Raw genomic sequence first — 11,923 nt, 5'->3', positions numbered from 1 at the left:
ACTGAATATTTGATAGTTTGTCAAGGTGCATGACTGCTGTGACAGGTCTATTGCCGTGGCCCATGAGTCTGCTGCCCTGTCAGCACCTGAGCGCCTAGTTGGCACACTTGGCTGCATTGTGGACGCTTTCAAAAGGTTTGTGCTGCAGCGAGCTGGGATACACTGCTGTTATCAGTGGTGCTGTGCTTGGTTCAGTTGAACCTCAGGATCCTCTGTAGGGTTCCTGCTCCTGATTAAGTCCATTGTCAGAGTAGAGTATTGAACACTCTAGATTGTCCCTGCTCCTGATTATTTATTTGGTCAAAGTGGCTGCCTTGTAGGCCACAAACTTTGAATGTGGCTTCCATAGCCGTCTGTTGATTGTCCTCCCTCATGACTCCTTGGGTTACACTATGCCATAGTCTGTAGTTGGGAAATATTTTCCATTTGAAAGACAATGTTAGGTTATATATGCAGCTTTGTAATGCATTTTCATTGCTTCCCAATGCGTGCAGCAATGTCCCACAGTGCCTTTAGGAGTCATTTTCTTATTCAGATAACCTGGGTTGCATACGCAATATTTTGCTGATGATAAGCCTTTTGGAAACATTCATAAAATTTACATTAGGTAATGATGCAGTGAGAGTATTAGTGGAGAAAGTCAGTATGGATTAAGAAAAGCCAGTTTCAAGTTTAACTAACTTGTTAATTTTTTGAAGAAGTAGCAAAGTTTTCATGTGAAAGATAAATCCTGAAATTCAAAGCTTTAGGGATTGAAAAGTGAATCCACATGGATTATGAACTTGTTAATATGGAGAAAATAAATTACTGACTTGGGAGGAAAACTCAGATTGGGAGGTATTAATTAGAGGGATATGATTGTTAGGCTTGCAACTCTTCATGATGTATATAAATTAAGTAGACACTGCTATATTTAGTAATATTGGCTGAAATACAAGTTGACACATATTCAATATTAAGGATTTGTCAGACACCTGGTCAATGAAATTGAATGTAGATAGCTACAAAATACTAAATGCAGGTAGTAGAGCTATACATTTACAACAAAAAAATCAGTGGTACTGAACGTGAAGAGGCAAACATTGAAAGAGAGCCTTGTCCTCATCCAGAAATTGAGGAAACTGAAAAAGTCTAGGAAATAGTAAAGTGTACAGTTTTGGTCACTTTAAAAATTACAAAACACCACAAAAATTGTAGTTATTCTCTGAAATTAGTCTCTAGAATAATTCCTTAATTGAGATTAAGGAATCAGACACAGACAGCTTAAAGTAACTGGATAATTTGAGTCTTAAACACAGGAGAGTGTGTGGAAGTGTGTGGAAGTGTCCAAAATCCCAAAAGATACTGAAAAAGACAAAGCTGTCAACACAAGCACACAGATGGAAATGAAGCGCATTTATTAAGCACATTTTATTTTACTGAAAATAGCAGGCATGTGCACACATAGAGTTGTGGAAGTCAGAAAAAAAGAATAAAGCTATTTTTTATTGAAGTAGATATCTTGTGATCATTCAAAACAGTCATTAAAAGGAGGTCATTAAAAAACATCATTCTGGGGAAAGTGTCTGCTGTGATCAAAGTGTGATCTTTGATCACTTCAGCTTTCTATGCAACTGTTATACTGTCTATGTTAGATACCACTTAGCTCACCTGTTTCCTTAAGAAAGCACTAAGTCTCTACAAAAGCAATAGCCCCTGCAGTGATGGTGACTGGATACTGTGCTTGGCTGTATTAAAAATGCACCTATTTTGAGTATGACAGATGCTGTCTTTGATAACACCATCCTTGTGGTCTTCATATCAGCAAGAAGAATCTTCTTTGGCAGTATTTCAAGAATAAATAAAATAAAAACACACAAGCACAATATCTCTATCTATCTATGTATCAGATATACTGTATATAATGTAGCACCAGGGGGCAGAAGTGGTGATGGGGGGTCAACTGGGATGAGGGTTCCCTCAACAGTGCTTCCGACAGAAGACATAGAAAAAGACATAAAACAGAAAACTAAAACCGCTCGATACACAGAGCTAATCAAATGACAAGTCACTCACTCACACACACATACACAGCTTCTCTTCAAAGCTTTAGGAAATGCAATAGGAAGCCAAACACCTCTTGCTATTCACACACACATATCTTTTTTCTTTGTTCAAATAAATTAAAATATGTAATTTTCTTATACTAATAACACTGTGAGTTGCAACATCATATGTTTTACAAATATGTTTAAAAAAACAACAACACAGTGATTAAGTTTATTCAAGTCTATAACTACCTCATAAAACCTTGCAACTATAATTCTGTATGACCTTTCTGTTGTCTGGAAGGTACTAAGACACTTCTAAAGAAGCTTCTAAAGGTCGCCTGTTTCCATGGGGTGTGAAAGGAGTTTGGAGACAGAAGCAATCCATTTCTAGAATTTGTATTCATAATCAAAGTCAAAGTCAGAGAACTAGCCACAATTTGCAGGGAAAGGGCCATAGACCTTCATAAGTTAGATGCTGGATATATATTTAAATAAATCACAAAAACCTGAACCCATTGGTTTCCACTATAACATCATATAAATCAAACTATAAATCATCAAGAATTTTAACGCTACCTTGCCAGAAAGAGAATACATGACAATATTACCACTACATGCTGTGAGGCAAACTCAAAGTCATCTGTATTGCTTGGAGATGTCCATGAAAGTTGGTTAACAAAAAGAAAGCGAGAGAGCTGAGCAACAAAATAAAATATAAACAAGGCAATGAACTTTGGCTTTTGGACTAGAACTTGTTTAGAAATCATGATTTGGGCCTGTTTCTCCACATCCTGCCTATTTAAAGAGCCCAGCGCCATGGTCATCCCCCAACGGTGTCACACTTGTTAACACCCAAATCCATTTGAATTGGATAAATGCCCGATAGACAGATGAAAAAACCTGAATAAAAGGATTTTAGTCTGCCCCAGCTCTGCTATTGATTCACTGTTTTACCATGAAAAAATGTTTTAGCCTCCTTGCGCTCTGTCCAGTAGATAAGATTTAAAATCAAGGTCCTACTGTTAGTCACTCTGCAGCACTGGGTACTGATGCATAGTTCACTGCTTAGTCCCTGTAAGTCACTTTGGAAAAATGCCTCATGACTAATTAATATGGCAAACCATCATTGCAGATATATTGCAGAAAAGAGCTTTTGGTCTTTTAAAATCATAGTACCTTTTTAAATGAGCCATATCTTGTGAAGAAACTACAATCCCTGAGACATTCATTGTCATTGTTTTTCATTCCTACCTAATGTCTTCATTTTGCATGACTTCTTTGATTATTATCAATGTCTCCTCTTCAGCCTAATTTGATTTTGCGAGGCTGTATTGGGAAATAATTTCCTCATCACAAATCTCTCAAGCTTGACTGAGGCTCATGTTATCCTGTCTAAGTTGCATGCCATTTTCTATTGATATGTAATATTAATTTATGGACTACAGCAGTGCCACAATTTCCCAGAATATCTTTGGAATTGTTGCAGGTACCCTTCAAAACAACATCAAAGCTAAACATTGCATAAATCCTCAGAATAGTTGGATATATCAAACAAACTATTAATATTTACTTAGCAACATGTATCTCTTTTTATACTTAAAATTATACTTCTACTACTTCTAGTAGTGTTTGTTGATTATCATAATATTTGCCTTGCCATAATATTGACAGATTTTTATCTACTCTAAACAAATCAAACAAGTCTTACTTTCACATGACGAAATTAAAGGAAAAAGAAAAAAGAAAAATGTGGCTTCAACAAGGATTCTGTTTTCACTGCTGTCAGAAATCTAAAGACAGGTTTAGCAAATATGGTCAATTCTTACATATATTTGTGTTCCTCTGGTTCTCTGGGCAACAAATGTGCCGCTATATCCACTAACACCCTACACAGAAAATCGTATTGCTCGGGTATAATTTGTGTGTGAGTAAATGGAATTGTTTTGAGGGACATTTAAATGAAAATAAACATAAGACGACATTCAAAGCTTTTTGTTTCCTTTGAGAATGTGTTCCAGTATTTCCCTGTACAAATCAACATCAACATTTAAAGCTCCAAGGCAATGTCTCAGTGACAAACATGTTATTCATGTTCCTGTCCTCAATTGCATTTCTGTTCGCCCTTACTAGATCTGAATCTTTAGGTTATTTTAAGATTATTTTCTTAGCTGTGGGAAAAACAAAAAGCATTGACATTCACCATAATAATACTTTGTGGGACATTCATTTGCCTGAATTACTGCTAAGACTCTTGAGGACATAATGCCCACTAGGTACTTGCTTGTGTCACTTCTAGTCTTATCCCATACCACCAGTAATGTATTTCTAGATCTGCTATGAAAAACAGAACACTTATGCTTCTCAACACTTAATCTAACATTACATTCTCTGCATGCATTCAACAAAACAATATATATAAAGTCAAGAAACTGGGAAAGGGTAAATTAAAAAAGGGCTACCCTGGCACAATCCTTATACAGTACATTGTGACACAGTATAAGGCCTGATACACAAAGTGGGGTTTATTAGGATACCATAGCTCCCAACCGAGACCCACCTGAGCTACAAAGGAATGTGCACTGGCAAAACACTGACAACCTGCGGGGCGGACACACACTCACAGGCATTGAATGTTCGCGCACACCTGCATCAGCCGGCAGGGGGGAAGACACAGCCAGTTGCCAGCACTAATCACTGGAGCACTTTATAACAGCCCATCCTTGACCATGAGATTGCAGAGTACCTGAGGGGAAAGACAAGGAGGGCATTGGGATAGCGTTTGAGCTGAGAGAGAAAGAGTGCACACTGTTGACTGATCACAGGTGGAGGTTTGGACCTGGCACCTTCCACACCGCAGCCCAACACCGCTCCTGTACAGAAATGCCCTGAGCCACAGCCCTGCCTGGGCAAGTTGTACTAATAAACTATATTGGCAATTACTAATATACAAAGACGGCTATAGGCTACATGCAGCGCAATATTATAACTTAATATTATTCATATAATATTGCATTACAATTCCAACTTGGAAATCATTCCTGTAATAAAACCTTTCAACTGACAATTTGTATACTTGTTCTAATTTTAATTATATTAGCTGTTAGCTGTGGTGTTAATTGCACCAGTGTATACCAGAGCATTATTAATAAATGACATGTTGTCAATATAAAAAAAAAATGTGATACACACACACACACATATATATATATATATATATATATATATACAGTGAGGGAAATAAGTATTTGACCCCTTCGACTTAGAACTTGGTTGCAAAACCCTTGTTGGCAATCACAGAGGTCAGACGTTTCTTGTAGTTGGCCACCAGGTTTGCACACATCTCAGGAGGGATTTTGTCCCACTCCTCTTTGCAGATCCTCTCCAAGTCATTAAGGTTTCGAGGCTGACGTTTAGCAACTCGAACCTTCAGCTCCCTCCACAGATTTTCTATGGGATTAAGGGCTGGAGACTGGCTTCTACTTGAGCCACTCATTTGTTGCCTTGGCTGTGTGTATTGGGTCATTGTCATGCTGGAATACACATCCACGAACCATTTTCAATGCCCTGGCTGAGGGAAGGAGGTTCTCACCCAAGATTTGACGGTACATGGCCCCGTCCATCATCCCTTTGATGCGGTGCAGTTGTCCTGTCCCCTTAGCAGAAAAACACCCCCAAAGCATAATGTTTCCACCTCCATGTTTGACGGTGGGGATGGTGTTCTTGGGGTCATTCCTCCTCCTCCAAACACGGCGAGTTGAGTTGATGCCAAAGAGCTCGATTTTGGTCTCATCTGTCCACAAAACTTTCACCTAGTTCTCCTCTGAATCATTCAGATGTTGGCAAACTTCAGATGGGCCTGTACATGTGCTTTCTTGAGCAGGGGGACCTTGCGGGCGCTGCAGGATTTCAGTCCTTCACAGCGTAGTGTGTTACCAATTGTTTTCTTGGTGACTATGGTCCCAGCTGCCTTGAGATCATTAATAAGATCCTCCCGTGTAGTTCTGGGCTGATTCCTCATTGAAACTCCACGAGGTGAGATCTTGCATGGAGCCCCAGTCTGAGGGAGACTGACAGTTATTTTGTGTTTCTTCCATTTGCGAATAATCGCACCAACTGTTGTCACCTTCTCACCAAGCTGCTTGGCGATGGTCTTGTAGCCCATTCCAGCCTTGTGTAGGTCTACAATCTTGTCCCTGACATCCTTGGACAGCTCTTTGGTCTTGGCCATGGTGGAGAGTTTGGAATCTGATTGATTGATTGCTTCTGTGGACAGGTGTCTTTTATGAAGGTAATGAGCTGAGATTAGGAGCTCTCCCTTTAAGAGAGTGCTCCTAATCTCAGCTCGTTACCTGTATAAAAGACACCTGGGAGCCAGAAATCTTGCTGATTGATAGGGGATCAAATACTTATTTCCCTCATTAACATGCAAATCAATGTATAACTTTTTTGAAATGCGTTTTTCTGGATTATTTTGTTGTTATTCTGTCTCTCACTGTAAAAATACACCTACCATTAAAATTATAGACTGATCATTTCTTTGTCAGTGGGCAAACGTACAAAATCAGCAAAATGACAATACAAGAAATCCGTGTCTTATTCTGTAGACCTGCCTTCCCTTTGCTGTGAGTTTTGTGTTCGGTGAAAGCCACGATCCGCACAATCTACAGACATATAGAAATTAATGGAGAAGAAGGCTTAAAGGTTTGCTTTAATGGAGATTTAATAGGTTAATATATTTTCAGAAAAAGCAGCAATAGAAACTGCCCATGTTCAGTGTTTAATTGGAGAATTGTGGCAGATTCTGTCTAGTTGATGGATACCAAAGGATCTGGTACAATGGTCCTGGTAGAACAACTGTAAATGTTTCTTAATTGAATTTACACAAATACATATTAGGCTCTCGTGTTATCTTGTTTTTCATGTAGAAGCAGCTGCAACAACTTCTCCTGAGATTTATAACTCTGTCTCAAAATTATAGATCTATTATTTTGAAGTAACATTTAAATGAATATTATTATTATTATGGCTTGAAGGCATTGATAATATGCCTTTAAATTAACAAATCAGCTTCAAATAGGTCCAGTATCAATTTGTCTGTGTTAACATCCTTTTGACTGCTTTCCTCCTTTCTGAATCAGGAGTTGATTGAGGAGTTGGCCACATTTCTTGTTCTTTATAATTTTCTATTGCTTAGAAGGAGAGACATACGAGTGCTGAGTTGGTGAGGCTACAGAATAAAGGTGCTCAGTGTCCCATTTAATCAATCCTCAAAATTTGATCACTCTGGCTTTTTCGCTAGGTAACGGCATACTTTATTTCACACTGGATCTGTCCCTGGTTTTCACACACAAGCTGTTCCTTTCTTAAAAATTAGATCACTATGTGTGTATTTTGACAGTGGTATTTGCACCTTGGTATTCCAGGAAAAAACCTTGGAAATTATTGAGATCATTAGACCTAATAGTCTTCCATCATAAAACAAAATCCTATAGATAATATTCAAATATTAAATAGGGCATGCATACAATTAATTATGCTAATTATGAGCATTTTGGACTCATTGTAATGATAAAATTATGTCATAAAATTTAAATTATTTTCATTTACACGTATTTACTTGATTTTAATATCTTACATGCCCATTGAAATGTGCCAAATGATACAATTATTGTTGGAAATAGAATTTGTATTGATACTGGAAAAGTCCTGGATTTTTTTAATTATATGTAGTATGAAGCTGGAAAAAAGTACCTTTTTGATCTCCTTCTGAGAGTGCTCAGTACAGGAATGTTATAAATCCCCGGGATAAATAAATAAAGCTGCATTCAATTTGAAACCTTAAAATGTTTCAATTTCACACTAATTGCACATTTCTGAAGCACTCTCTATATACTTAGGTTGACTATTTGTAATTTGTAATTTGAAGATACTATGTTCAAATTTCACAGAAACGCGTTTGTCATCAAGGGACACTTGTTTACTATGATTCTGTATTCTGTACCTTGCTGTACAGATAATCTGTATTCTGGACTCTAGCCTCATGGCCTATTCTCAAACTGTTTTCACCAGATAAAAGAATCAACTGAAGCCCCCTAGTCTTCCTCAGGTTAGGACTGAGACCAAAGAAAAACTTTGACCCACCTGCCAAATGAAAATGAAAAGCACCATAGTTGCATTAGGTTGTATAAGGTAGCAGGAAGAATCCTCAAACAAACAAGCAAACAAACAAAAACAAAGTATTGGAATTTGAATTACAAATGGATCAAAGTTTAAATTTGCACCAGGCCTATGATGGAAATGTTATTTTCTAAGTCAATAACTTAGAAATCACCTAGACAGTGTGTCACTATACCCATGTATACAGCACTACATGGTGACAAATGTAAAACCATACGATGTTTGAACAAAAAACTGATGTTACTAGGAAATGAACCAGGCTTCACCCTCCCATCGGGCATGTGAATGACACTCAAGAGAATACAGAGTGCTCACAGCCAATCAAAACCCAGATGAAACCATGGAGCACATAATAACATCTTGCCCCCGATAAAAGTTTCAGGGAGACATTTTGGAGTTACACTGGCTCTGGACTGATAGAAGACTTAGAATGAAATCTATGAAGACAGCTTTTGCTCCTCAAGCCACATGAAAACAGAAAAGCAATAATATAAAAAGCAGCAACACTAATTTTATGGCTGCTAACTATTTCTAGGTTAAAGATATCAAAAAGCCCTTTGTCTACACATCAGTGCTGGCTCATCTGGTGCGTGGATAAAGAGCTAAACCATTAGGGGCTGGTAATGTTAAATAGGGGAGACCCCTACTTCTCAAGGGGGATTTCGACTGTTCTCTTTTAAATGGGGTATTAAGCATGTTTAATTCTGTCAGAATTCACTTAAAACTGGAAGGAAGCCATTTAAAACGTACAAATAGATTCCCTGCCTTTGCCCTTTATTTTACATTTGATTTAATTTAATATTATTAAAGTTTAAAAAGGACAAACAATACCAACAAAGACAAATTCAAAAGAATCTCTAACAGACAATATCTAAAAATGACACAGAAGAAGAGGAAGGGAAAGGTTCATAACAAACACAAATTAATAATTATAATAAAATGCAGTAATTCAACTTTGCCATATTTCAAGGCCATTTTGGAGATTGGCGATAAAACTGTTTGCACTCTATGTATCAATTTTAGTACCATTCCATTTGGAGAGATAAAATACTCCTGCTACTGAAAAACTGAAATACTGAATTCCCTTATGGATTTGTTTGGTTAGTTGGTCTGTCTAACAGTATATGCAGAGTAAATGAATGGTAAATTACAAATCATTACTCTATTGTGTTTTAAAATATAAGTCACAGAATGTGTCTGCTGCTGATAAATTAAGCTGAGACTTGCCTGATGCTTATTTATTGCTCTGGCTTATTGTTCCTCAAGACAACTCACATTCAAGTACATTTAAGCAGAAATGTGCAAAGATTAATTTCAGCCGGGGAGGTTTCACAAAAATATAATATTCTACATAATTCAAGCACCCAAAGAGTTATTTTACTATCTTTTCTTTCTACCCAAGCGGTATGTTTCCAATAAACTGAGGTCAGTTGTGTGTGAAAAGGCCCTTAAAGAGTAAGATGGCCTTGAGTGGCACATGTCTAATGGTCATAGTATGTGATTAAATTCATCTCAGGAACTGAATGCCAGTGCTAACCGTGCTTTACAAAGCAAGTCATCAGAGTTTTCCTCTGGATAGAAAACATATGAAGGTCACCTTGGCATAGCAGAAGAAATTAAAAATAAGGCATGACCAGCGTTTTTACTTTGGAAAGTTTAGCCTGTGCTTCTCCAAAAGGGACCATTATCAGCGATTGCTTTTGCTGACAGCTCTCCCCACAGGGCATTGTGAAATTGGCTTTTAAGCCACCAGGCCAGCTGTGACAAGTCAAACTGGTCAGTAATGTTAAACCCAGTATACACCTTCTCAGATGGTTATAGATAAACTTCAAAATGAGTATTTACTAGACTTGTTTAAAAGAGGATTGCTAAGGCCACACCTTTTTCAATTTTCTGTTAAAGTTTATAAGCACATCTGTCCTGTGTTTAGGTCACCACTAATTCATGGCACCATAATCTCTTAGATTTTTTCCATGTTTTAAACTCATATAAACCTTTGAATTGAATATTTCTTGCCAGAATCCCCATATGATTGAAAAACATCCAATCATTTTCTAAATAATTGCTAACTAGAGGGCAATTTTACAGTATTTACTGAAGTACAATTTCACCTGTCAGTTCAGGGGTTATTGAACTTGCTGCTCTTTAAAGAACTGAAAATGTCATAACTCACCTGTTGCACAGTGGTTTATATTACAATGTTTGTTTAAATGTATGTCAATTTCAAAAAAATATTAATAATAATAAAATATATTTTCCTAAAGGGCTGTATAATATAAATAGTTGTCTCCACTAGAGATTTAAAAGATTCTCTGACCAACAATTAAGCAAAGTTATGATTTGCCTTGTCTGTTTAAACATATCAGCAAATCCACTACACATTCAGTTATGAGAAACACTAAATAAGATAAAACCTAACTTTCAGAATTATTTTCTTTCCTTTACTGAGAACTTTTGTCACAAAGAAATATCAACTTCCATGTGGACGTACAGAGTGCCATTAATTGTCCTTTTTTGATCCATATGCCATTCTTTAACAATTTTGCCAGCTTTATAGGCTGTTAAATTCAGCATAACATACAGTGATCAAAGTGATTTTAGGATTCTAAGAGATGTGAAAAAGCTTTTCACCTAAATGTTTCATATTATGAATTCTGCCCCCCCCCCCCACCCACTCTTAAATCATTTTCACAGTCTAAGAGTAGCCATTAGGCTTAACTTACATGGTTATTTGTTTGATGTTTCCACTTGCTTCCATCTAAAGCTTTACTTTTTCATGTCACGTCTGCAAAGTTTATGATTTCATCTTCCCATCTTTTATGTGGTTGTCTTCTATTTTTTAAACTCTTTTCAGCTTCCTTTGTCCATCTTTGATCAGCTTTAATTTACATTCTTCCATAAAATCTCCATCTGCGCTGATTTGTCTTCCAAAGTAGACATAACTTCTTCAAGAATGTATTGATCTACTTCACTTTTCTTAGCTTTAATAAAGCTGATGAACATGATTTTGGTTTCACTCATTTTAAGTCCAGTTTTCTTGCTTGCATCTGAGAATTCTTGAAATTGATGCTGCAGGTCTTCAGGTGTTTTTGCAAATATGACGATGTCTTTTTGCAAATTGCAAATTGTTCAAATAAGCTCTGTATACATTGTTTATTTTTCCCCTAGTCCAAAATCCTGAACACTTTTCCAAGAGTTGCAGAGAAGAGTTTTGGAGAGTCTCTTTTGATCATGTTTTAATGTGTAAGAGTTATATAAGTTTCCTCAATGTTTTGGTTTCTTAGTGCCCTGATGACTAAGTTTGTATATATTGAATCGAATGTTTTCTCATAGTCAACAAAGCCCAGGCACATAGGAAGCTAATATTCTCTGCATCTTTTCAATACTTCTTGTACAACTTGTATATAATCCATCATGTTAAATACACTTCTAAATCCTGGTTGTTTTCTTGGTTGGGCAAAGGCCAGTGTGTCTTGAAGGTGATGTGTTAATATCTTTGTAAATACTTTGTGTAAGATGGGAAGTAGGCCAATAGGTCTATATATCTTTAGATCTCCTTTACTGTGAGAGAGAATGATGGTTGCGATTTTCCACTTAATGTTTTGACACTTTGTAAACAAGGTTTGCTAGAATATTTTCCGACTTCTTTTAGGATTTCGTCTTCTTTATGGCATTTGGAGGACTCAATTAATCACAACAAGATAAAAAGATCTCAC

Source organism: Amia ocellicauda, chromosome 21 (assembly GCF_036373705.1).
Source record: "Amia ocellicauda isolate fAmiCal2 chromosome 21, fAmiCal2.hap1, whole genome shotgun sequence".
Taxonomy (NCBI): domain Eukaryota; kingdom Metazoa; phylum Chordata; class Actinopteri; order Amiiformes; family Amiidae; genus Amia; species Amia ocellicauda.
Note: the sequence above shows the minus strand (reverse complement) of the source record.